We start from the raw sequence: 27,972 nt of genomic DNA, 5'->3' as shown, positions 1-27,972 counted from the left end.
CCAATCTATGAAGAGCCCACTAAGGAGTAAGACCTATGAGGAAAAAAAACCATTATCTTTACCCTCAAAAGGCTTATAATTTTTAGAAGGAAATAAACAAGAAAAAAACAACAACTAATACATGGCAATAAATCATAAGTTTCAGGTGTGTTGGAATAAGTCCATGAAAATGTTGGAACCTAATTATAAGTACTTCCATAAGGGATAGTATCATTTAGTTATTTATTTAACTAAATAAAAATTATTTAAGAGAAAGAAAGCATGTGTGAGCAGCGGGGAGGAACAGGGCAGGGGGAGAGAGAAAGAGATTGAGAGAGAGAATCCCAAGCCTGACACAGGGCCTGATCCCATGACCCTGGGATCATGACTCGAGCCAAAAATCAAGAGTCAGAAGCTCAATAGAATGAGCCACCCAGGCATCCCTAAATATTTATTATAAAGCCCATTTAGACTTTTGTTTTTTAGTGATTACTCTGGTTAGGCTATTTATCTATATACAAAGAAACATTTTATACAACTTCCAGGAAAACATGTGAATTCTATTTCACTGGGAGTTGAACATAAGAGACTGGGTGTAAGCAAGGCCCACTGAGTATCACTGTTACTTTACCAGGTCTGACTTTGTTTAATCCCCAGGAAGCTGTGGGGTAGTTTGTTAATGGATACATTTTGTAAATAGAATTTTCAAAAGAATGTTCACAGTTGGGCCTCCTGTTGTTTTCTATTGGTTTGAAAGGGGGCATTCACAGCTGCAGAAAACAGTTCACAATTATCAAATTGGCTTTTTCTACAATGTAAGATAATACTAGCACATGCAGTTTCTGGTACTGTCACAAGAACAACAAGCCAATGATCTGCATTTGCACATTAGGTGTGAATATTTCCTCTCTGTGTCTAATTGACCTTATCCAAGTTACAGAGAAGGAAAGTTGAAAGAGTTAGAGAAAACCCCGTTTTCAAAATCAAACCACTGAACCTGAACCAGATTAAGGGTATCTCAATTAAGCTGCATGATGGGTAGGTTTACTCCTCCCTGCACACTGATTTCCACTTTTCAAATATCCCTCTAAAAGAAGTATCAAAGGAAGTGGAATACTGCCAAGTGCAGATATACTAAGGCAGATACACTTGACTAAATCCAGACAAGAAATAGAGGACTTTATAGCATTTTAAAATGAAATTACATCCAAATAACACCACATAAGACCCTCATGATTAACATTATGACAGTGAATATGAAATGACTAGAGGAGCTGAGCATTTATTTCCAAATATAGCTCAGTATTTTAGTGTCATTACATTGACACATTTTTTTAATTGGCGTGAGGAAAAACAGTGCAAATGACTGATCTCATAGTTTATGTTGTCACAAGTAATGACACACAATACTGGGGCTCAAATTGAGTCTTAATCACAATATGCAAACCATCACTCTGGGAGCAAATATGAAAGCTGATCAGAATCTATTAAATGGTAGCACAGCAAAGTAGAGGTTCATGTTTTAATTACAATTAATAGAGTGTGTCAAATGGGTACTTCTTATAGTTCATGAAGATTGGTTCCTTGTAGAGAAGAGATGGCTCTCACCATTTGGTAAGAAGACTATTTCTACTAGTCATGCATCATTAACTTGACTTTATCCCTTCTGTAAGATATTGATTAAGCAAAGACTAAATATATTTATTAAGCTACAAGTAAAGTATGCATTTTAGTAATTTTCAAAATGGAAAGTGGAAAAGGAAAAGTTGGCATTTATCTTGCAAGGTGTTAATAATTTAAGCTGAGGGCCCATTTTTAAAACTGATTAATTCTAGCCTAAAATCCAATAATAATGGTGTATTACCATTGCTTATGGTACAGCAGGTCTTTGTTCTTTACATATTTAATATTTACTATTTCAGTGATAATGCTATTGATGGTGATTATCCATGACACAGATGAATCTGTCATTTTTTTAAGTGCCAATTTGAATCACAAGTAGTACAAAGCTAACTGCTAGTGGAAGTAACTTAACTAGAACATGCAGTCACTCTCTGCACATTTACATCTAGCATTCTATGCACAATAGTTCTACTGCAGTGATAACAAGAACTTTGTTAGGTTAAATACACACTGAGCTAATGTGTATTTATACAAAACACAAGATTATCATCACAAATACTATTAAAAAGAAATTATGTGCCTATACTGTGTCTATTGTCTTTATTTCAAAGATAGGGCAGAATATCCAGAAGATATCCAGACATGTATTAAGTACATATTCTAAGTAGAGCAGACCTTTGTCTTTGCTAATAATATTACCCATGATCTTTGCAAACAGCTAAATATTCATGTTATAAAAGCATATGATTTCCAGCATTACAAGAGACCCACTGTACTCCTGCAAAGTGCAGTAAATTACACATGTGAAAAACAGTTCATATGTTTTTCACGGTACCGTTTTCACGGTATGGTAAAGACTGGTTGAGCTGCAAATATTGAGGGATTCAGCTAGATTCACACCCTCGCTAAGACTGGGTTAGGTTCGCTCCACAAGTCAGACAATTTTAACACGAAGATTCCAACGCTAAATTTGTTTTGCAATAGATCTCATACAGTTGGTACCATAAATTCTAAATCTGTGAATGCCAGAAAAACTATTTTAGTAAAAGGTAATACTGAACATGAGCTATTTAAACCCTGTGACATGATATGATTTCAACTTAGAATTTATAAACCCACAAGAGAACTTCTACCCTCACAACAAAAAGCCAAAAAAAAAAAAAAACCTATAAAATCGTTACATTTCAAGCCCACCTGAGAAGTGAGGTGAAGGGCAAAGTAAATCCCAAAGCATGAAGAGCCTTTTAAGGAAAGAAAGGACACAGGAATTATTTTACCTTCACAGAGTATAAGAGTAAGTAAGAAATGATCGGCATAAGAATAATAAAAACAAAAACAGAAACATCAATGAGTTATTAAAGATGAAAAGATGACCATGGTGAAAATTTAGAATACGTGAGACAAGATGACTATTAATCACCCTATATAGTTCCTTACTATAAGCCTCCATCATGTGCTCTTGAGAAAGACTGTGGGCAAAGTAGGAGACCAAATAGAGTTCCCTCTTCATGGGGTATAGCACAAATCCATACTCACTTCTTGAACTTTTCTTACATGAATCAAAAGCTATAAACCACTGGGTAAGCGCCAGGAAAACCTAGCCTCTAATCCCAACAAAAGTAAATGGTAGAAGACAAAACTGTCTGACTCTGGGAAGGGGTCAGGAAACCACCCCTTCTACCACAAGCCTTGTCTCAAAGAACTGGCCCAGAAATCTGATGGAACAAGGGGAGTACCCCTCTGTCACCAGTTCCAGGCAAAGGCAGCACACTGCTATTGATAGAGATAGAGAAGCAGATTTGTCTGCTTTGTAACTGAGGCCAGCTTTTGTTGCTGGAGAGGCAAAAGACTCTCCTAATCAAGAATCTTACAGATAGAAGCCAGAGTGTGCCTGTCATGAAGGAGAACAGGAATGCTGAGAAAGACCCATCATTATGACCGAGGTAGAGAGGACCTGCAGAAGACTGAGTCTGGATCATAAAATCTTAGAGACATCTCTCTTTCCCGCCACAGGCCCCTTACCTTATAACAAGCAACATCGATATACCATTGGAGGAGGGGAAATTGCATGGAAAATGTCCTTCTGTAGTGCAGTTGTACAAGAACTGCTGAAAGCTGACTATGGAATAGGAATGCAAAGAAAATCTCACCAAGACCCTGGGGTCCAGAATGAACAAAAAGGTAGCAGCAGCCCATGGTTGAGAAATTTGAAAACCTAGACTTAAGAAGTATGATATCGGAGATGAAGAATTCTTTATCAGTAGATAGGACTCAGCACAAGACAGAATCAGTGAACTTAAAAATAGAGCAATAGAAATGATCCAGATTGAAATACAGAAGAAAAAAATAATTGAAAACAAAAACAAAATGGAAGCATGAATCCAAGAGTTGTGGGAGAGAATCAAAGGATCTAACCCTGGGGCAGAGATTGCTACTTTTCCTTGAGTATCTCCTCTTCCCTTCTGAAATTTATGTGAAACACATGAATACTTGGATAGAGACAGAATTACCAGCCTACTTTGTATCTAGGAGTAAAAATGAAGCTGAATTAGAGTCAATAGGATTTGAGATGATGTTGTATGAATGATTTTTAAATATTTAAAATTTTTAAATATTTACTTTGAGAGAGAGAGAGAGAGAGAGAGCATGTGTACGTGCACACTAGCGCATGAGGGGCAGAGAGAGAGACGGAGGAAGAGAATCCCAAGTAGACTCCGTACTGTTAGCACCAAGCTCCCATGCAGGGCTCAATCTCACCAACTGTGAGATCATGACCTGAGCTGAAATCAAGAGTCGGACGTTTAACCCACTGAGCCAGCAAAGTACTCCATGAGTGATCTTGTTTTTTTTAAGATTATGTTCCTAAATAAAGGAGAAAGCCCCTTTTCCCTTTCCCCTTTCCCCTAATTACTGGTTGAATGGGGATATCACACTGAGGGTGGTAAACTAACAATTTCATAAAAGCCAGAGTGTGACAATGCCAGGGGGAGTCCTTGGCACTGTGGACTTGTTATTTCAGCCTTGGACTAATGACGTTTGGCCTATTATCTCTGAGATAAACAAATATATATTTTTCAAGATACTGTTATTTGTGGTGCTATTATTATAGCCAAACACATATATATTCTACTAAATACAATCTCCCAGCTAGTGAAAGCTTAGAGTGAAATTTGGAGTTACTTTATGACTTCTGGATCTAAACCTAACACAATTAGTGTCACCTCTCACAGTAATCATCAGAAAATACCAAAAGAATGGCAGGACATATTATTAATCATGAGACAATCTCTTCAACTTTAGATAAATGCAGGCTATTTTACACATTCTGAAACTAAAATTTGAGTACTATGATAAATACCGTGATTAGATACAGAAAAAAATGATGCATCTATAATACACTAGATACAAACAACCAGAGAAATGAATAACATATCCAAATATGCAGTTTGGCAGCATATAAATTTCATCAAAAAGTTGGCTCTCTGAAGTAATGAATAACTCTAAAATAATTTCAGTCTGTGCAAATATACACTGTCTAAAATTATACATAGCCACTGTGAAACTTTTACAAAAGCTATTAAATGATCCAAATATCATCCCTTGTAATATTCTTTTTTTTTAATTTTTTTTAACGTTTATTTATTTTTGAGACAGAAAGAGACAGAGCATGAACGGGGGAGGGTCAGAGAGAGGGAGACACAGAATCTGAAACAGGCTCCAGGCTCTGAGCTGTCAGCACAGAGCCTGAAGCGGGGCTCAAACTCACGGACCTCGAGATCATGACCTGAGCCGAAGTCGGCCGCCCAACCGACTGAGCCACCCAGGCGCCCCCCCCTGTAATATTCTTAAGTTAATTTTCAATACAGATTTAACATTATATCATACTGCAAGTAAAAATAACAATCTAATTTATAATTATAATCCTATTTTATTCATTCAACCATCCACTCACTCAAAAAAATAATTTTGACTCTTTATGACATACAAACCTCTATACTATGCAACACACAACATATTGTATTTCAAAATATTCTCACAGAGCTGAATGAGTTGATTTAAATATGAATACAGTACATATTAAAGTGGTTATAAACAGAAATAAAAATAAAAATTGTTGTGCACTGGTGAATCAGTAATATTTCTTCCCTGACCAGATACCATGAACAAAGGTATCATGTATGGGCAAAACTACATTTTCTTACACTCCAAGACTTGAAAAGGATATTGCAATGGAAAGGTCAAACTGTGAAGACTTGGAATATAGTAGCACTTTTGTAGGAGAAACAAATACAAAACATAGAAAGAACACTTATCTGGGTACTGGGAAACCTAAGTGCTATTTCTTCTTTTTTCACTACTACTTTTTGATATTAGAAAAATTATCATGCCTTAGATTTCTCACTTATGAGAGGAAGGTAAATTCTAATGATCTGAGTTTTCTTCTACTACTTTTATAAACAAAGTTGTGTCATGTGTTCATATGTACCACATGCATGTGCTTAAAGTTCTGCTCTAGACCATTTATTATGAGGGTCCCCATTCTCTGTATATTTTCACAACGTGAACTGATTATCAGCTAACTGCTCTTTGGGTTTTTATGCCACTAGACATGTTGAAAATGTGCTTTTATGGGACATAAATAAGGAGAATCCAAGAAGCAACTGGCCAAGGTTAAGAACAATCTAAAAACACTGCACAGAGTAAACCTAGTGGGCCTATAGTCTTCACTATTGCCATGTCCAAATAAACTGGCCTAACCAGACCCTGAAAGCACACAAGTTGTCCCTCACGTGGATGCTCTTTAAAGAGCTATGGTTATAGAAAGTCACAATCACAACATGCCTTGACTGAAATAGGAACATCTTAACTTCTTCTTGGTGCATTTTCAGAATGCTTATGGATGCCATCTGGGGACACTCAACTTAGTGAACTGAGGAGGCAAACAATATGAAGTTGGAATAACGGCCCATGCTATTACTTTATACACAAATGATTTTGTTTCAAGATGCTTAAATCTTTTATGTATAAAGTCACACTCCTCAAGAGGAAGGAAATTAGCATATTTTATTTAAAATTTTTTTAATGTTTATGTGTTTTTGAGAGAGAGGCAGAGACAGAGTGTGAGCTGGGGTGGGGCAGAGAGAGAGAGAGAGAGAGAGAGGGAGAGAGAGAATCCGAAGCAGGCTCCAGACTTTGAGCTGTCAGTTCAGAGCTGGGTGCGGGGCTCAAACCCATGAACAGCGAGATCAAGACCTGAGCCAAAATTGGATGCATAACCAACTGAGCCACCCAGGTGCCCCGAGTTAGCATATTTTATTATTCCACTTTCAGATACAGTAAAACACAGATACAGAGGGATTTGGGAACCTGTCAAAAACAGGCCAGCATCAGAGTTGGGGGTAAAAAAAAAAAAATCCAGATTCTGTTATCACAGAGTTGTTGCATTATTCGAAAATAATGTTACACAAACAAATGTGTCAGTATGATGGCAAAATCCCAGTGTGGAAACACTTATTTTGGAGAAAGTTAAAACTTGGAAAGGTTGACAAAGTCCTTTGTGAAATCCACATTCCTTGGAAATTACAAAAACAATGTTGATGACTTAACTATTTTAAAAAAGACATTTAACTTTTTATTACTTTTTCCATATGAATTTACATCCCACTTCATTCCACAAAGGATTTGAGGTATCATACAGAGCCAAAATCATGTAATAAAAAGGGTAGGAAGGAGAGGAGAGCACAAATTCACTAAAAGGAAAATGGTAGCCAAATAGTAAAATAAAATAGAAGAAAGTTAATACATGGTAATGGATGTTACCAGGCCCCTATAAAAGTTGTTGAAAATGCACAAAGGAAATTATGAACAATTATAAAATTACTTCTCCCACAACATAAACACATTATTTGCTTAAGAGAAGCACAAATTTACCTAACAGTGAGAGTCGAAAATGTTTCCCCTGGTTTCACATAAAGGCATTTTTGGAAAAAATACTATATCCAGTTTCTTGTGACAGTTTTCTACAGGGCGTAACAGCAGAACTCACTTTAGAAATTATTACAAGCCCTGCAATAGGACAGTGTAAGGGCTCTGATGGGAAGTGATGGATGTAAATGATGTACTCTAAATACATAGCTCCCAAGCTCTGTGATGTTTTAGTTTCATGCAAAAATATTTATTTTTAAAATTTATCTAGAAAAGTGGTTCATATTTCAAGGCCCCAAAATGGCCCCTTTGGGGTAGGGAAGGGGTACATGAATTCTAAAATTGAATGCATATTTAGTAAGTTTGCACATTTTTGGAGAGATAATTAATAACTTCTGTTATATTCTCAAGGATCCTCAACCCCAAAAGGTCAGTGGCCACTGATGTAGAAAGAGAAGTTGGTGAACCATTCATCTTGAAGTTAATATTTCATTTGGATCATTTTTAAGCTTATTTGTAAAACTTAGGTTATGACATATTGGGGGCAGTAAACTAGTGGCTGATGTTGTACATATTGACAGGAGTCTAAAGTACATATATTGCTAATTATATGCATACTAGAGACTTTTTAAAAAATTTTTAAATGTTTTTATTTGTTTTTGAGACAGAGGGAGGGGAGGGGCAGAGAGAGGGGGAGACACAGAATCTGAAGCGGGCTCCAGGCTCTGAGCTGTCAGCACAGAGCCCAATGCGGGGCTCAGAACTCATGGAGTGTGAGATCATGACCTGAGCTAAATTCGGATGCTCAACTGACTGAGCCACCCAGGAGCCCCACGTAATAGAGATTTTTAACACCTTCTGAAGAAAGAAAGAAAAATCCTGTGTAGGGTGTTGAAAGACATGAAGAAGGTTAGGAAAACTAAGGGGACTAGATGTTTTAAACTGTTGAGATGGACCCAAGTTCTTAAATTATTTGTGCCTGAGAATATAGTTAAATGAGGAAAATGATATACCTATCTCATGGGTTGTTTGACAGTTAAAAAACTAATACATATAAAGTGCTATATGTTTATTATTATTACTATTATTATTATTATTATTAATTCTACATCTATTTGTAAAAACTGAGTGATCACAGAGAAGTCTGAGATATTTCCTTTTAAACAGCTTTATCTTTCAACAAATGAACAAAATAATTCTATATCATATAGCACATCTGCTATATATTTGGTTTAACATATGATTTATACTGGGAGATTTTTCTGCATGCTAAATCACTCCAATGTTAGTGGTTTAAACCACAGTCATTTATTAATTGCCGCCATGTCTGTAAGTCACCCAGATTGGTCATTATAATCTGAACCAGGCCTGGCTCGACTTGCTCAAGTATCTGAGATCAGCAGTAAATTAGCTAAGGCTGGTTTATCTAAGCCTCACTTACATGTCTGCTGATTGCTTAGTTGTTGACTGGGCTAGTGTTAACCAAGCCATATGTACTTCACCATTCAAATAATTAGCTTTTTCATATGGTGGCTCAGGAAGTTCCTAGAAGGGAGAACAGAAACAAGCAAGACTTCTTCAGGTCTAGGCTTAAAATGGGCACAATGCTACTCACACTAAGTCTGATGTGGAAAACCAAGTCACAAGCTTGAACCAAATTCAAAACCTATGGAAATAACCATGGAAATAACCACATCTCTCAATGGGAGAAACTTTAAAGCTGCTTTGCAAACATGACGGGAATACAGAGAGGAATGGAAATGTCTTGCCTTTTTTGTAATGCACAGCATTATTAAGTTTAAAAGATCCATGGGAAAATGTGAATAAACAATCCAATAAAAATCTAAATTAAAGTGATGTGATGACACATTTAATATAAATTAGATATAAAGTGTTTGCCTATGTAAATAAATAAATAAAATCAATCTGATATTTAGGGCTAGCAAAAATTTTTTTTGGTTTTAGTGTAAGGATTATGTACGGCCTTATGGAGTTCCATTAAATTTGTTTTCATTTCAGGGGTGCCTGGGTGGCTCAGTCGGTTAAATGTCAGACTCTTAGTTTTGGCTCAGGTCATGATCTCATGCTTCATGAGTTTGAGCCCCTCATTGGGCTTCGTGCTGACAGTGCTGAACCTGCTTGGGATTCTTTCTCTGCCTCTCTGTCTGCCCTTCTCCCGCTCATCGCTGTCTCTCTGTCAAAATAAATAAACTTAAAAAATATATTAAAAATTTGCTTTTGATTCACTATGAAATGAATCTATTATGAAATACAGAGCCACTAGGATAGGAATGACCTAAGCATTCTAATTTGACAAGAAAGGAAGGAACGAAAGAAGAAGAGAGGAAGGTAGGGGAAGAAAGAGAGAGAGGAAAGACAGGGGTGGGGGAGAGAGAGAGAGAAAGAAAGAGAGAGGAAGGGAAGAGGAAGGGAAGAGGAAGGGAAAAGGAAGGAAGGAAGGAAGGAAGGAAGGAAGGAAGGAAGGAAGGAAGGAAGGAAGGAGAAAAAGAAAACAGAAAAGAAAAGAAAAGAAAAGAGAAGAGAAGAGAAAAGAAAAGAAAAGAAAAGAAAAGAAAAGAAAAGAAAAGAAAAGGAAAAAACAATTACTCCCGATTCTATATGAAGAATACATGACCGGGGCCAAGAACAGATGTAAAAAGACCATTTACAAAAATAAAGAAATTTTACTCACTTGACCCCTAAAGGTAGATAAATGTGGTGACACTTGGGGTATATTTTCAAAATAGAGCCCATAGGATTAGCAACTAAAAAGACTGAATTGCCATTAAGCTGGAGCACACTGTGAGTTCACACAAGGTGTACAGTTTAACCAGGAGAAAGGAATACAGTACTGATACAACATGGATGAACCTTGAAAACATTATGCTAAGTGAAAGAAGCCACACACAAAAGGCCACACACTATGTAATCACACTTATGTGAAAAAATGTTTAGCGTAAGAAAATCCAGAGGGACAACAGGTATATTAGTAGTTCCCAGGGGCAAGGAAAGGGGGAACATGGAGAATAATTGCTAAAGAGTACAGGGTTTCTTTCTGGGGTGATAAAAATATTCTACAATTAGATGGTGGTGACAAAGTTCATAATGTCAAAAGTTTAGTTTTGGATTTAAGATTGATGGCTTGAAAGATACAAATTTTGGAGTGATCAGTGTGTATGTGGTATTTAAAATCCTGACACTGGAAATAAGCAAATGGAAATGGAAAGGAGAGGTGGTCCAAAGACCGAGCCCTTAGTCATGTTAAAAGATCAGGAAGAGGAAGTCAAACTAGCAAAAGAAAATAAGAAAAACACCTGATGAAGTATCCTACCAATCAAGTGGGAATAAAATGATCAACCATGTCAAATAATGCAGAAATTTCAAGATGAGATTTGATAATTCATAATTACTATAGAAACTTTGTTAAAGGTACTGGTAAACTTGATCAGAATAGTTTTAGTGAAGATAGAAGAAAAAATTCTGATTGGAGTTGTTCAAGAAACAATGCTAGAAGAGGAATTAGAGAAGATTTCTAGAAGACTCTTCAAAGGAATCAGTATTTTAGAGGAAAAAGTTAAGTGGGGGGAAGAGAACATTCAAGAGAAATTTGTATTTTATTTTGTTGATGCTATTGCTATAGCTGGTAGAACAAAACAGCACTTGGATAACAATGAGAGAAATCCAACAGAAAGGGGTAAAATGAAGTTACAGGAAAGAAAAGACAAAATTCTAGAGCAACATCTTTATGTAGATTGCAAGGGATGGCATATTATACACAAATGCAGAGCCAACCTGAGGGAGGAACATGAAGAGGTCATCCATCACAAAGAGGGAAGACAGAATCAGTGCACATAGGTGGGTAATGGTGGTGAGAGTAATCTTCTGTCTCTATTTCTTCTTAACATGGAGATCAAGCCCATCAGCTGAAAGTGAGGATGGTGAAATGATTTTAGAGGTCTGTGCAAGTGAAAAATCTTCTTGTTTAAGGGCAGGAGATTAATTGGACTAGGGAAACACAGCACAATATGGTATGAGGTAGGGCTCATACCAATCACGAACCTAAAATCATGCATGTAAACCAATGAGCACATATGTGTGTACATAAAGGTGGCAGTGTTTCCAGTCACATTCAACTGCATAAGTGCATGCAGGGTAGGAAGTTTTATTTAACAAAGGTTGGTGGTTTACTGAAAAGAAGAGCACAAAGCAAGATTGTCAAGCAAGGAGAGATGGAAGCAAGGAGGGAATTGCAATAACTGTAAGCCGTGTAGTTTATGCTGGATAAATAAGAAACAGAGGAGGACCTACATTTGGGCTACTAGAGGTAATGAACTGGAAAACAGAACAGTGTTGTCAGAGAATGGGGTGTTTGACAATGGAATTATAGAGGGCAAACAGTTATTGTTAATGACAATGTCTACAACATGGCATGAAAATGAGTGTCTGAGGAAGAGGGGATGACCATTTCACAGAAACAGAAGATCTCAGATGGGAGGCTAGGATCCTCGAAGGACATCTATATTGATTTTGAAATCTTCACAATGATGACCTGGGTAGCGTAAGTGAGAGTAACATGGAGTCATTAGTCAAAATCTTTAAGAAATGAAGAGGAGTGACTAAAACTGAGGAGGAAGACAGGTGAGGGTAAATAGATGTAACAAGGCATGATGATAGCCGTAAAGTTTGATGATGTGTTTCATGCAAATGACTTTTAGGGACAAAGGAGGAAGAATCATCAGAAGTTGCAAAGAGAAGCAAAGAAAAAAACCTTCCTACGTTTGAGTGTAGAGGTATGAGCGAGGCAGAGAGAAACATCCACCACTTACGAGTGATATAAGGGAGCAGGGTCTCAGAAGAAACATAGGTTTCAAGAGAGCAAAGCAAGAAAGTGAGGGAATTACACAGAAGAGGAAAAGATAGGAAATGACTTCCAAAAGCACAGTGAGAGTGTTTCAAGCCGTTGCATAGAGCTCTCCAGGGATTAGAGTCTGTTGGACAAGGGATAACATGGGGGCTCCACACAAATAGGAAAAATGGGCATGGTAAGACTGGTCGTGAAATATATAAGGCCGAGAGTAGGCCTGAGCTGTGAGGGTACATGCCCTCGAGAGGGCGGGGTTGATGTCTCACATGTGTGCAGAGTATTAGAGGTCTCTGTGTTTTGTTTTTTAATTTTTATTTTGTTTTTTATAATTGACCTTTTTAATCATCCATAACATATAAAGGACATTATTGGAGTCTGAGCTATACAGAATTGCACTAAAATTGTTTCAGGAATACAAATCTGGAAAATTAAGCCTCTCTTAATGAGGATCTGTGCTTCTCTGATCTCATTCAGCAGAGTCCTATCACAGCTCGTAACATTCCAGAATCTGCTTTAAAAAAAAAAAAATGTATTTTTGGTGCTATCATCTCTGAATTAAAGAGGTTGAGATAAAAAAGAGGAAAAATATTTATTTTCAGATCAGATACCTGCTGCTTTAATTTAGATTTTGGGTAAACTATCAGAAGTGAAAACAGCAGACTGAAATGCACTGTGTTCTAACGTCCCTAATTAACAGCAGTCAGTTCAGAGCAACCTTACTCAGGGTCTCCTTTTCCACATTGAGCTGACCAGGGGAGACCTTGAAGGCAAAATGTGTGAGCCCTGTTAAAGAAAACCTCAAACAACAGATAAGCACTGAAGTCTTTGAAGAAACTGTGAACACCCTCTGGGGAGAAAATTAGACTTGTGAACTTAAAAAAAATGGCACACAAACATTTTAACACAGAACTGAAGACAGAGGTCAACAGGGATATTCCAACCGAAGATTGCCTGTTGAGGAAGAAATTAGTTTTGAACATCAAAAATAAATGAACAAAGCAAGCAGAAAACAACATTAGAGTTCTTTCCTCATGGAAAAAAAAAATCCCCTCAACCCTCCCCCCACACAAACACACTAATTGAGCTTTACTACTGAAACAGAAACCATCTTTCTGAATAAGAAAATCTAATTCTAGGAAACTACTTGTAAAAAAAGAGTTGTTTTTATAAGCGCCTCTATATTCTTGCCAATTTAATAAAGCAGCTGATTTTGACTAACCTCTTGTTCTTAAATTAGCTTCATTCTCATATTTATCTGTAATTTATTACCATATACTAATTTATCATTTTTGCTCATTCTATTTTTAGCTTTAAACAGAAATGTAGAAGCTTTCAGGCTAAGTACAATTTATGCCATTTTTTTTCCTCACAATAATGGCCTTTAGGTTTAGAGTCAGCTGCAGTCACAGACCTCCAAGGGATGTACATAGAGGGGACATTCAAACCAAGCACTCTCTTTTTATTACTATTAGGCTTTCTCCAACCTCTCTTTTGTGTTGTTGCCCTATAAATCAGGAAAATCATCTCTGCCTAGACTGTGGTGATGGTCTCCAAATGTTCTTGCTTGAGGACCCTGTTAAAGAAGTTTGAAAAACACATGCTCTCTCTCCTGCTCACACCCTGGCCTTACCTGGCTTGCTTAGGGCAAGCTTAGGACAGTGGGTACTTGGCTCTATCAGTCATGGGCTGCCTAACTGGGAGAGAGGCAAAATTAGCACCATGAAATAACTCCTAGGAGACAAGGGTGTGGATAAAGCCATAGAGAGGGTAGAGAATAAGAGTTTTACAATTTGCTTGCTCCTGCCACCCCCAATTCCCGATGTTGGCCTCTGTGTCCTTGCCACTTCTCCCTGGGAGAATGAGGGACAAACAAGTGAAGGCAGACTTAAGTTGCCCCTAAAGTCTGTAGCATAACTGCTTCACCAAATAAGCCTTGAGTTTGTTGCTACCAGCAACAAACTCTGTCCCCTAGATCAAGTCACTGACCCTCAGTATCAGAAAAGTGTGGATGAAAATAGTACTTAACTCAATATTGTTTGGTGAGTCTTAAATAAAATGTGCATGTGCTCTGCATGATGCTTGGCACACTCCAAGTGCTCTGTCAATCCCAGCAGTCCATGCAGTGCTCACATTCTCCTACTGAAATCTTACTTAGGTTTCAAGCCCCGTCAAAGGATAGCTTCTCTTTAGGGCAGCTCTCCTCCTCACCCTTTTCCTCTAGATGTGAGCTAATCAACTTAACCTGGGTAAATCAGTAGCAGTTTATAACTTTGTTGTAGCAGTGATTCCCAAACCTGGCTAATCCTCATAATGGCCAGGGAAGTATGTTATAAAATACAGGTTTTAATTCTTATACATGCACATTGTTACTCAGTAGATCTGAGCTGGGATCTAAGAACACACATGTTGGAAACTCTCAGTAGCTATTCTGATAATCAGTCACATTTGGAAGACACTGACAAGATAATCTTCAATATCCTCTTCAGTTCTAAATCATATAAAATGTCCTGGTATTTTAATTGCCTCCTTTTCTTGCCAGTATACTGTTGTGCATTGGGGTTGATGGGTGGGTATGCAGATTGGGGACACTGAATAGTTGGGGCCTACAGGAAATGAGTTCCAGTTTGAGGGAATTTTCCAAGGGGAAGGAGGAGGTCTTTTAAGAACTTCATGTAATGAGCAAGTGGGAAAAATGAGCTCAAGTTATTTAATGATAAATTTTCCCTGGAGCATGTACTAGAAATGATGGTGTTAAGACATTTCTCTCCTCCTTGAAAATTATCTTAATATTAAACATGGGTTTAAACATAAATATGATTTCACAAATTTCCTCCTAGAGAAAGCCAACTGATAATTTTCGATTTTGATCCTCTTCCTTACTCATTTTTATTTCAATGGCCAAAGCCCTGAGCTTATTTTTGATTATATGTTGCTTTCTGTATCATATTTCAAAAAGTTTCTTTTTATGACCTCCTGAAATATTGCAGGGCAGATTGAAACATGTCCCAAGCAGGCACTGAAATTTTAATGCATTTTTATGGGAACCAGTCACAGCCCCTTCAATACATTTACTTGTCCAGAAGGATGTTAGTGGAATATCCTTCTATTTATAACTCAGTAAGCAAATTGTTCCCATACTCCAAGTATGTAGAATAATTTGCATTTTTCAATTTATTTCATTAGTTCATCAATGTCATATAAGTATTATAAAATGCATATTGTGCATCTCAGTAAGTTCATCATATTAGCTAATCTAACAACTACAATGATGTCCAAGTGAACTCTCTTATTTAATGTCTTTTCTGAAGTTCAAAATAATTTTATTGCGGTCACTTTCATTAATGTCTGTCTTGACACAGATCAAATAAAAATTCTTTCCACCAGTGTTATCATTTTTTTTAATGTTTATTTATTTTGAGAGAGAGAGAGAGAGAAAAAGCATGATCAGGGAAGGGACAGAGAGAGAAAGAGAGGGAGACACAGAATCTGAAGCAGGCTCCAGGCTCTGAGTTGTCAGCACAGAGTCCTATGTAGGGCTTGAACCCATGAACTGTGAGATCATAACCTTAGCCAAAGTCAGATGCCTAACCTACTGAACCCCCCAGGTGCTCCACCAGTGTTATCATTCTAATCCTACTGCTGAGTACAACACACAGCACAAAGTAGACTAAATCTTTGTTGAATCAATATATGGCAACTATTTTTTTTTCTCTTTTATGAAAGATAGTTACAATGAAGTTCTAGCACTACCTCGTTTTTTAAGTATAGAAACAAATGAAGTCATTAATTTTCAATATGTGCAAAGTGAAATGGAGAAGGGTAAAAACTCCATAGCCCCAATTCCCCAGATCAATGCAATAAAGTGAGATTTACTTGAGTAAACCAGATAATTAACTTATTTAACCACATGCCTTTATACAGATAGATAATCTTAGATTTAAGGACATGTGTATTGATTCCTGCTTCACTCGATAAAGGATATAATTGTTCTTGTCATTTCTTAATTATAGCAAATCACTCATATGATTCAGTGTTTCCCTTCTATTTTGCTTCCTTTCAATGCAATTTCCACTTACTTCAGATGCTCGATGCTTAAAATTCAAAATTTAAATACCTGAGATTGCTCCCTGGTAGACCAAAAGTGGCTCAATGGTTCTACCTTGCAGAATTCCACTCCGTTTACCTGAAACTCTCCTCTAATTTTATTGTGTAGACCCGGGGTCAGCAAACTAGTACTCACAGGCCAAATCTGGTTGCAGCTGTTTTTTATATGGCCTCCAAGCTAAGACTTCTTTTTAAATGGTTAAAAAAAAAATCAAAAGATGTGACAAATGAAAATCTCTGGAAATTCAAATTTTTGCATCCATAACTCAAGTTTTATGGGAACAGAACTTCAGTCATTCATTTGGTATTGTCTCTGACTACTTTCACACTACAGTGACAGAATAGGGTTGTTGTGATAGAGACCACATGACCCAAAAATCCTAAAATATTTACTGTTTAGTCCTTTACAGAAACGGTTTACCCACTCCTGGTGCAGAGCATTTATCTCTACTTTCTCTCTGACAACATTATTTATTATATGTCCTCTTTAGCAGCTTTTTTTTTTCCAAATTGATGTCTTTGGGGCCTGTTCAGTAAATTGAGAAAAAGACAGGTTGCACTGGTACAAATACAATGACTCTCTTGTGTTTGTACCTTAACATTAAAAAAAGAAATTCTAAATAATTCTTCTCAGAAAACATAACTTGTTTCTTTGTGGCCCCACCAACTACGGGACCTATTTCTAGCCCAATGATCTTGACGGCAGTCTGCCAAATGCTTGAAGAATTATGTCATAGTTGATTTAAAAATTTTTTTGACAACTAAAATGATCTGTAAATTATAAAACCACCATTGAAATATCATCAACAAATGTAGTTACTATCCTCATAAGCCAATATATTACTAAAGAAATTTTGGTGGACTTGCTAGGTGAACTACATTGCTCTAACTTGTAAAAATGCACATAAGTCCAGTTCTGTAATGTTCATGGTTGAAAGGAAGAAAATTCTGGATCAGTATTAAATCTTCATTTTCCTGACTGAACACCATGTGGTGCTTTTCACTTCCTCCCTTGAATGTAAATAAAATATAAAATGACTCACAGACTAGTTGAGGTATCTTTGGACAACTTCATTCCACCTCTACAGTTCTCATAAAACTATTTTTAAAAATATTTTAACTTTTATTCCTGTAAAAAATTACTCATATCAGTTTTCTATTTAAAAAAAAAGAGGTGGCAGCTTACCCAGTGTTACATGACATAAAATGGTAAAGAAATGAGTCAGACTCTGGAAAACACTAAAATTTAAACAGAAAGAAGCAGAAAGAAAGAACAGTTTTCAGTTGTTTCTTGAAACTGCTAGTTGTATTATTTTGCCTTTTCCTTGTTTTTCAAATTCCTTAGGGTCATGAAGAGTAGTACTTCCTGAGTCAAAAGTAACCAATTCAAACAGAGTATTAACTGGCCCATGTGTCTTATTTCAACCAAATGACTTTTTACTCTGAACAAAAACTTGAAATTAACATTGAGAGGTCTCAACCTTCTTCCAGAATCTTTTAAGCTCTATATTCAGAAGAGAAACCATAATATAGTTAACAATTTTACATAAAGTACACATGGCATTTAAATTTAGTGGGAAAAGAATTAGTATATAAATCTTACTGTAGTAACTATACAAAATAAAAAATAATAATAATAAGGTACCACACACCATACCTCAAAATGCATTATAAAAAATCTAAAGAATTATATTTGTGATTATGAATCAGACGCTAATTTTTAAAAGGGGCAAATATTTATGTGATTTGGTGTGGGAATGAACTTTCCAAAGAACTTTTACAAATAAACAAGTATAAACAACCTAGACAAAAATGGGCAAAGTATATTACTCAGTGTTATTTTGTGCACAATGATACACATTAGATGGAACCATGTTTTTATGCAATTTTTAATGGTTAAATATATTTGACCATTTCACATGGTTGATTCTAATACACTGATGTTAGACTGGTCAAAATTTCTCTAGGACTGTATGAAAATAAGACCCTCAGATATAATGTACACTTGGTTTCATTTATATATTGGTTTTATATATTTTTATATATTTTAAGGAAAATTAAGGAAAAGTTTAGCAATGATTCTATCCATGCCATATTAAAAAAATTAGATTTTAGAAAAGTCTAAAAGCCCAGCAACAAATATTATGGTTACATAAATAACAGAAGAAGTCTATGCAGCCAATAAATCAGCAGGAGAAAATTTAATCACATTACACGACTAGGAGGTGCTGGGAGAGAGTAAAAAATGTCTCCTTTTTCTTCTTCTCAATAACCCATCCTCCACATTTTTCCCTTTCTAGTTACTCCTGTTTTAACACCATCTTACTGCACTGTGTGGGATACTATCTTACTAATATTGCTCATATTTGTCCAGAGATAACGAAAGAATAGAAGTTGGTAAAGCAGGGTAACCAACTTTGAGTGGTTCACATGGGTCAGGTGGCAGGACAGTTTCATAACTGAAGAACCTAAGAAGAAGGGAGTCTGTGATGTGAAGAGTATCTGGTGACGGTGAGATCAGCAATCCTGCATCAAGAAAAAGTGGTCAGAGGCTCTACGTGGAGTAATAAAGATAAATCTTTGGAACTAGAGGCCAGGGCAGAAAGCACATAAAGACACTGGACATTTATCTAAATGATCCTTGCCACAAGGATATAGTTTCCTGTATTGTGAAATTATCTTACTTTATAATGTTATCTAGAAATAGTTTACATTATTTAATATTTTTCTTTCTGTGCCTAATGTGCTAGACCATAGAAAGTAGCTTTATAAGTTTTATTTTCCCTTTAAGTCAAGTAATTTTTAAGCATTTGAATCTGTATTTTAAAAAATAGACATGGAATGTTGGTCAGTAATAAAATGTAATAATAATCATCATGGTAAAAAAAGTAGTGATAAAACAAAACTTGTAATCAGTTAAGGAGAGAAGATTGTATGACATAATGATAATTTTGGCAATTAACTATTATCGTTTTGTATTTAGGGTATGAGATTTTGAAGACTGAGAAAATAATCCTAACATTGTTTTGTATTGTTCCTCACTTGAATCACAATAAAGGATATAGTAAGATTTAACTCAAGTAAGGACACATTTTTTTTTTCCCTAATAATATCATGGAATGCCATTTATTTATTTATTTATTTATTTATTTATTTATTTATTTATAAATTTTTAATGTTTATTTTTGAGAGAGAGAGAGAGCGTGAGCGGGGTAAGGGGCAGAGAGAGGGGGAGACACAGAATCCGAAGCAGGCTCCAGGGTCTGAGCTGTCAGCACAGAGCCCGATGTGGGACTTGAACTCACAAGCCATGAGATCATGACCTGAGCCCAAGTCAGACGCTTAACCGACTGAGCCACCCAGGTGCCCATGGAATGTCTTTTAAAAACAAATGCCACAGAATAATATAGCTCTAGTCTCATACCCACCATCAGTATAATGTGGTCTGAAGGGATGTATCCTTTTAAGACACAATTAAATGTGAAAAATTTTCAAAATGTTTGTAAAATGTCTTAAAGCCCAACTTCATTTGTAACATTTCCTGTGGGTAAACAAACAAACAAAAAAATTCTTAGGTTTTCAGGAAGCACTCACTGAAATACCCTGTGGTGGCCCAGCCCCCACAAGGTGGACATAGAAGACCTTTCTCTGTCTGAGCTACAACTCCTACGAAGTCTTTCCTCCTGGAAAATGAAGAAAACAACCTCCACAACTTCAAATGGGACTGAGCAATGTCAAAAAATAGTTGTACCAGATGGAGTTAAATGGACAGAGAAGAGTTTCCTCAGGACTGTTGCAATAAGGAAGAGAGATTGAACTCAAATCTGAAACAAAAGGCAGGAGAGTTTCTGTTTTTATTTATTTATTTTTATTTTAGAGAGAGAGAGAGAGTGCATGAGCAGGGGAGAGGGGCAGAGGGGCAGAGCGGGGGAGGGAAGGAGAGAGAGAGAGGGGGAGGGAGGGAGGGAAGGGAGGAAGGGAGGGGGAGATATTGAGAGAGAATATCTCAAGCAGGCTCCACACTCATCTTAGAGCCTGTGGTGGGGCTAGATCCTACAACCCTGGGATAATGACCTGAGCTGAAATTAAGAGTCAGATGCTCAACCTACTGAGCCACCTAGGATCCCAAGGCAGGAGAGTTTTTAAGTTGCTGGGGTGAGCTAGTGGAAAAGTTCTGAAGGACACTGGGGGCAAGAACAGTCAATGTGATTAGGTCACCCATGTTTGTTAACTGGTGCTTATTGGAATTATGCTCCTACTCTCCCACAGAGACTGGGAGACAGGGACACTTTTCCTGATGATTGCATTTCTTAGAGATGGCCCAAGGTCCTTGAGACATTCCTGGGTTGTAGAAGATTGACATATCAAAGCAGCAGGGAAAGAATTTACAAATTACAAGTTTTCTAAAGTAAATGTTCTAAGAAAAGGGAGGTCAAGGGTCTATAGTCAGGAAGAAATCAGTCTACAGTTCCATCAGGCTGAGAGGAATGTCAAGGAGTTCTTGATTAGCTGCTTTATGTGACCTCCCCACACATGGATGCTCAGCCTGCCAATTCACTGAGGTGGGAAAATTATTGGATACAAGACAAGCAAGCCTAGAGTCAGAGGTGATGTATTCTGGAACAGTAAAATGATTCCTAACTCCTTCTGCAGGCTACTTTATACTTGCTACGAAGCAAGATTAGGAGTCAAATTTAACTTGAGTCCATACCAAATATCAACAATGAATGATGACTCTGTTAAGGGTTCAGAGTCAGGAAACCAAGATTTCATGATGGCTTCTAGTCTCACAAACACCATCAACATTATGTTTTTTTGTTTTTCAAACTCAGTGGCTCAAAGCAGAGGTATTAGAAGCCAAGTTCTTATTCCTTTTACTTTTTTCTGATTAACCACAGAGAGCACTTGAAACAATTTTCTTTCCTTCTTTGGATTTTGACTTCAGATTCTCCTAATGACTTTAATGAGCATTCATGAAATATTCTTTCTGCACTCAAACTGTTACTGAGAATTTGGCCTGCTTGTTTATCCAAGGTCCCACTTGATATATGGATAAGCACTTAGTGCCACAAAAAAACTGTCTCCTGAGGAATTGGTTTTCTACTTTCTGATAAGGAGAGTTTTCCAGTACGGAGACAACATGCCTAACTGGTTAAACCTGTGGTCTCTGAAGCCCCATTCATGGATCAGAATCCCTGTTGACACTTTTGGCTATGTACCCCTGAGCAAGTTACTTGACCATTCTGTGTCTGGTTCCTCCTATACTTAAAATAAGGTCTTCAATAAAACTTACCCAAAAGGGCTGTTATGACAATAACATGAATTAACACAAGTAAATCTCTGAATATGATTAATTGGTACATGATAAGATTTAAATTATGACACATACCAACATTTCATTCTCTTTCTTTCTTTCTCTCTCCCTTCTTTTATTCCTCTCTCTCCTTCCCTTTCTCTTTCTCTCTCTCTTCTTTTTTAATCTGGCTAGAAGGAAATTTAGTACTTAATACAGCAACTATGCAGTCTCTTTTATAAACTGCTTAAAACAGTGCTTAACTCATAGTAGATGCTAAGTGAGTGTTGTTATTATATTTTTTTAAAGTTTTTATTTATTTATTTTGATAGAGAGAGAGTGGGGAGGGGCAGAGAGAGAAGGAGAGAGAGAGAGGATCCCAAGCAAGCTCCGCACTGTCAGCACAGAGCCCAACTCAGGGCTCGAATTTATGAAACCGTGAGATCATGACCTGAACCGAAGTCAGATGCTTAACCGACTGAACCACACAGGGATACTGATATTATTTTTTTAATCCTTCAAACTCATATTTCCCACTTGGAATTAGGGTTTATTACTCATATTTCATGCAATGGTTCCTCAATGATTGATTGTTCAAGCATTTTATGAGTTTAAAATAAAATAAATATAAAATAGACTATAGTGGAAAATAATCTTCCATGGATTAGAAGTCATAAATATATGTACAATGTACTAGAAGAGGAAATAAAGCACAGGCCCTGCTCTTTTGAAGTTCATACACTGGAAGACAGCTTGATAAAAATGAACATAGTGCCATAGTATCATACATAAATGCTGAAGTTCTGGAATATTTAAGAAAATAAGTTTTGGTAGTAAAGTTATTTATAAAATGTCTATTATGAATGTTTGATAATGGAATGTGTGTCTACATGCTTAATTTTCTATAAATTCTTTTGAATAAAATAAATGGTTGAAACTATTAATATAGCGTGAAAAAATTTATGACAGAATGGTATGTTAAAGATACAGAATAAAACAGAGAACATGTAAAATCTAATTAGAGCCCTCCCAATAAGTAATTTGCTATGAATTTTCAGGCAAGACACTTTCCCTTTTTGTACCTTATTTTTGTGTCAAACAATGATAACAACACCTGCTCTGCTTACCCAAAGGGATCTTATGAAGATCAAGTGAGACAATCAATTTGAAAACTTTGCTAAAACAACATACAAACATATGCAGTATACTAATGTAACTACTAGTATAATTAGAAGATTTCATTTTCAAAATGTTAGAAATTAGTTGCAGTATCTTAAACATCTACCACTTGAAAGCAAACAGATGGATAAGAATAGCTCTTCGATGCCAAATTTAGCATGCTGTGTTTTCTTGTAGGTATGCCTGAGAGCTGTATCTCAAAAGAAACTGCAGAAATAAAATATCAAGTGCCCAAACAGCAAATGGATACAAATAAATAAGCAAAGGAATAGGAAGATAAACTAAGGAGAGCATGAATGTATTCATCAGATTCATGAATGTGTTCCTGCAACTACAAAGTTCAAAGATGGCAGTACTACAGGGTTAAAAAGCTTTGGGTCTGTTGCTTGGTATTATCAAAGTAATTAACCTTAACCATTTCTGTCTTCTACATACTGATCCTTAATCACTTCTAAAAGTGTGTTTCTTTCTCATTGCTATAATGGCCTTTCCACTTTTAGTTGATGAGAAAGTTTATAAATGCTTTAGCTTCTACTCTCAGATGGAAAGATCTCTTACCTAATTGGCTATCTTTAAAGTAGCTCTTAATTACAACTGGTTCCTGCATACAATTTCCATTCCATCATTTTCTCTCTTCCCAATAGTTCCCTATTTATGTTCTACAGACTTTATTAACTTATAATCATTTTTATGATACCAAGTTGTTATTACACCTTTGTGATGTTTTTGGAATCAGCAGTGTTCGATTTTCTAGGTAATGAACTGTTAGAATTATGAAAATCATTGAAATTTTAATTATGAAATGATTACAAGAAATTATTACAGCAACAATAAAATACAGTCAGTTGTAAGGCAAATGACATGTGGCTTAATTCTGAAGTCAAGGAGAAGAGGAAGAGGGCATTTGCTTACTATATATATTTGGACATGTGGAAAAATAAAACACGGCTATCAAAAAAACAGATGCTGTCATCTCCCATAATTTATAAAACCAGAGTTTTTATAAATATTTTAAGTGGAAATTATGGTAGAAGGGAAAAGGAAACATACAAGAATATAGGGAACATTTCTGAAATATAATGAGGGGCTGGGAGGGCCAGGTTAGAGAAGATGGCTAGATTTTTATATGTTCTACCACAGGATTAAGCAAATGTTGTAACTCAGGTCCTAAAGGAGAGGTCCTGCAAAAGCCTGATGGCTTAAGTGGAACCTTTTATTCTATGGTTAAAAAGAAATAAAGATGTTGATAAAGGTTACGAATTACTTTTTTGCATCAGCACCAATCATGTTGCCTCACATATCTGAGCCATGAGTTCACTATGACACACACAAATTAACACACATAAGCGTGCTGTGCATCTGGGCAACGGATTTCTTTATTCCCACATGACAATGGGAAATAAACCAAAATCAGAATATTTTTTTCTGGCAAATGATGTGCAATACACATGCATGTAGGGCTATTAAGGATGCTAGAAATGGGAGCAGTAACATTGAAAGAATACCAGTGGCTCCACGTCCTTTCAAAGTAACCCTGCCCTGAGACCCCTTTCATAGAAAAAGTACAAATAAAGGTGAAAATTATTTCATAAAATTTAAGTAAGATTTTACTCACATATTTTCCCCATTAGAAAAACTTCAAAAAAAAAGATGGGGTGAGGGTCAGGGAAATGTATGGTGAGTCAAAGTAAAGAATCTAGGTAGGTTGACTTTGTGACCTCTATGTATGATATGGATGATGATGATGAAGGAAATGGTAAAGTAGCTGGCACTTGCTGAGTAGAAACTGAGTGCTTACTCTATGCCAGACCCTGTGTGACATGTGCTGTTCAGCCATCCTCGTAACTACTGGTATACCATGCAGCCTAGCTTTTGTTAGGCCACTCTAACACTACCCTTCAAATTTGGTGAAAACCCAGTTACACATTTTTTGTTATTGTTGCAATGATAGACGGACAGAATTCTTTTTTTAGTCACATGGATATTATTCTCCAGTTTTAAAAAAAGAGTTAAAATAAAAAAAAAAGTAAATAAATACTAATTGCTTCTTTATCATTTTAACTTTCAGTAAGCAAGAATCTGGCTATAATTCTATAGTGAGGTATATTATCTCTCTTAGGTCACATGGGGCCTTTTTTCTTTTCTTCTCTTTTTGCGTTCTAATCTAATGGACTTCTAGTGGCCTCCCTAAGCATCTAACTATAGACAAAGTGAATTAGGCAACAGGGAAAACCCGGCTCATTAGGATCCAATGTGCTGTATTCAGAATTAAATTAAAGAGTCTCACCTCATCAAACTCAAGAATCTGCCATAACAGACACTGATGAACAAAGGCCATTGTTTCACAATAGAAGATGGTTCTATCTTTTGGATTTGGAATGTACACAATATAAGCTCCTATTCTGATGTTTCTGGTCAATTCACAAGGTCATCAGAGTTTTTCAAAGGTTACATTCCAGAGTTTCATATGGGTGTCATGGGATTGGGACGCTCAATGTATTTCAATTTATTTCTTACCATGTTTCATCCAAATGCTTCTCTAAGTGTACCTCTGTGCTCAGACTGTAAAACAACACAAGCAATGCAGGGGCTAAGAAAACAGTAGAAGTGAATTAGGGCATAGACAGAGATGTTAAATTAGAGCTTGCCCAGTGCTCCATTTATTTCTGAAATAAACTGATATCATTAAAATCTAGAAAATGCTTCTTAGTTTTTATTTTGTAGTCATTGGCACAAAAGTGATAATTAAAGACACTGAATATAATCGACATACTTAAGAGGAAAAAATGACTAACTGCAGTTTTCAGATTGTTCGTTAAAACAAAAAGCACTCAAACCACAGCAAGAGAGAATTCAAGAAAGCAAAACTGTTTCCATAAGAAAAAAAAATTGACCTGTTAGAAAGCAATGGCCCTATTCATGGAGTGACTCTTTGAATGAGGGATTAAGTTAAATTTTTTTAAGACTTCACAAGCAAAACTAGAATAACTTGCAAACAATTCCAGCACCATTTCCAAAAATCTGGCCATTGAATTTTTTTAGCAGATAATCTATCCTAATGGGACAATCTTCTAAAGAAAATGCTTTAAGAAACATTGTTTATGAAAGATACCCATGGTTTTGTTCATTTAAGCACAAAAATAGTCTTTTATTTTAACCTCTTTGTTTATAAGGGCTACAAAATGCTCTGTTTTGAAATTAATGTTTTGGTTCTGTTTGCTGACCTACATCAACCCTTTGCTCGTGTCTCAGGTTCAGTAGAATATAGATCAATAAAAACTACATGTTATATGCAATGATACTTCTAAAACACATTCTATGTCAACATGCTTGCCCCTACCTACACACAAAGTCCACAAACTGCATGTTTTGGTTTCTTTGTTTTGGGTTTTTTAATTAATTTGGGTGTCTGCTTTTAATTTTTTCTGTATTTCGCTTTATGACTTGTTCTATATCATCTATAGTGACCATGTAAACCAAATATAAAACTTGATAGAACATAAAAAATGAGAGTTACCCAAGGAACTCTTCTATCAGTAAGATAAACATGAAAGCTTAAGAATACCTTGAACTCACACGTTATAGTTAATATGGGCATAGATATATTTAGCAGACTACACAATTTATCTAGAATAATTCTGATATATAACTTTCCAAATCAGAATTTAAGATTGGTGAAAGCCCTGGACCACATATATTGTCTGTGATCCTAATTCATATTCTTTATGTTTTGTCCTAATTAATTTTTCTATGTTTTATATGCTACTTTTTTTCTCTGATGAATATTGATTACTTAGGGATCTTTACTACTGAGCAAATAATAAATCTTGCCTCATGAGTTTGAATGAAATCTACCTTAAGTACATTTTTTAAAGAGAAGAAGCTTTTTTTGTCATCTGTTATATGCTCAAAGTCACTAGTTACCTATCACCAAAAAACTGATTCTCTCAATTTTTACAAGGAATAAAAGATTCATTGAAATTGCATTAATTCTGAAAATAATATTATATAGAAAAAATAGATACTACACTACTTCCTTTGTGAGATACCAAACTTCACAATAGCTCAGATATTTTACTCCTTAAGTATTTCACATACAATATTTTCATGGGTTGCAAATGGACTTGGGGAAGCAATTGTAGTAACTGAAGGACTTTAAAAATTCCGCATATTCAGGTTCATCTCAATAGGGCACATTGTAAAATATCTGAGCTTATACCAGGGAAAAATTATAGTTACATGCAAGTAAAGTACTTACTATAATTTATAAGAAAATGAAAGATAATGATGGACCATTAAAAGATTGGAACTGAAAGAAAATTAAATTCTATAAACAGATTCTATTTTTTTTAAGATTTTACATTTAAGTAAATAAAAAAAGTCTACATCCAACGTGTGTCTCAATCTCACAACCCCGAGATCAAGAGTTGCATGCTCTACCAACTGAGCCAGCCAGGTGTTCCTATAAACAGATTCTTAGTATAGCTTGCTAACTAGGAGAGACATAGCCACCCAGGAGGTATGGTGAAATGCTTGGCAGTTTTCAATTCAGTAATATTTACTGAGTATCTAATATGTGCCAGGAACTACGCTTAGGTATAATACATAAGATACAAAAATGGGTAAAACATAATTCCTGTTCTTAGGGATTACAGAGGAAAGAGATGGATAGAACAAATAATAATTCATTAATTACAACAAATAGAGGCATAGGAAATCAGTTCTGGACAGAGAAAGGAAGGTGACATTGAGGATGACATCAGAACTGTGTGTTCAAGGATTAACAGGAGTTCTCCAAGTTTATAAAGCTAAAGATTTACAATTTAGGGAGAGAGGCCATGTAGAAAAGTGTTAGAGGTATCAGAAAATAGGGTCTGTTCAGGTTATTCTGAACACTTGCTATGGCTTGACTTTAGGTATCCTAGGATAAAAGGGGAGGTTAAAAAAGAGAGAGAGAGAGAGAGAGAGGACAGAGACCAAACATAAAGGGCCATGAGACACTAAG

Source organism: Panthera pardus, unplaced genomic scaffold, assembly GCF_024362965.1.
Source record: "Panthera pardus isolate Hobbes unplaced genomic scaffold, ASM2436296v1 HiC_scaffold_17, whole genome shotgun sequence".
NCBI lineage: Eukaryota > Metazoa > Chordata > Mammalia > Carnivora > Felidae > Panthera > Panthera pardus.
Note: the sequence above shows the minus strand (reverse complement) of the source record.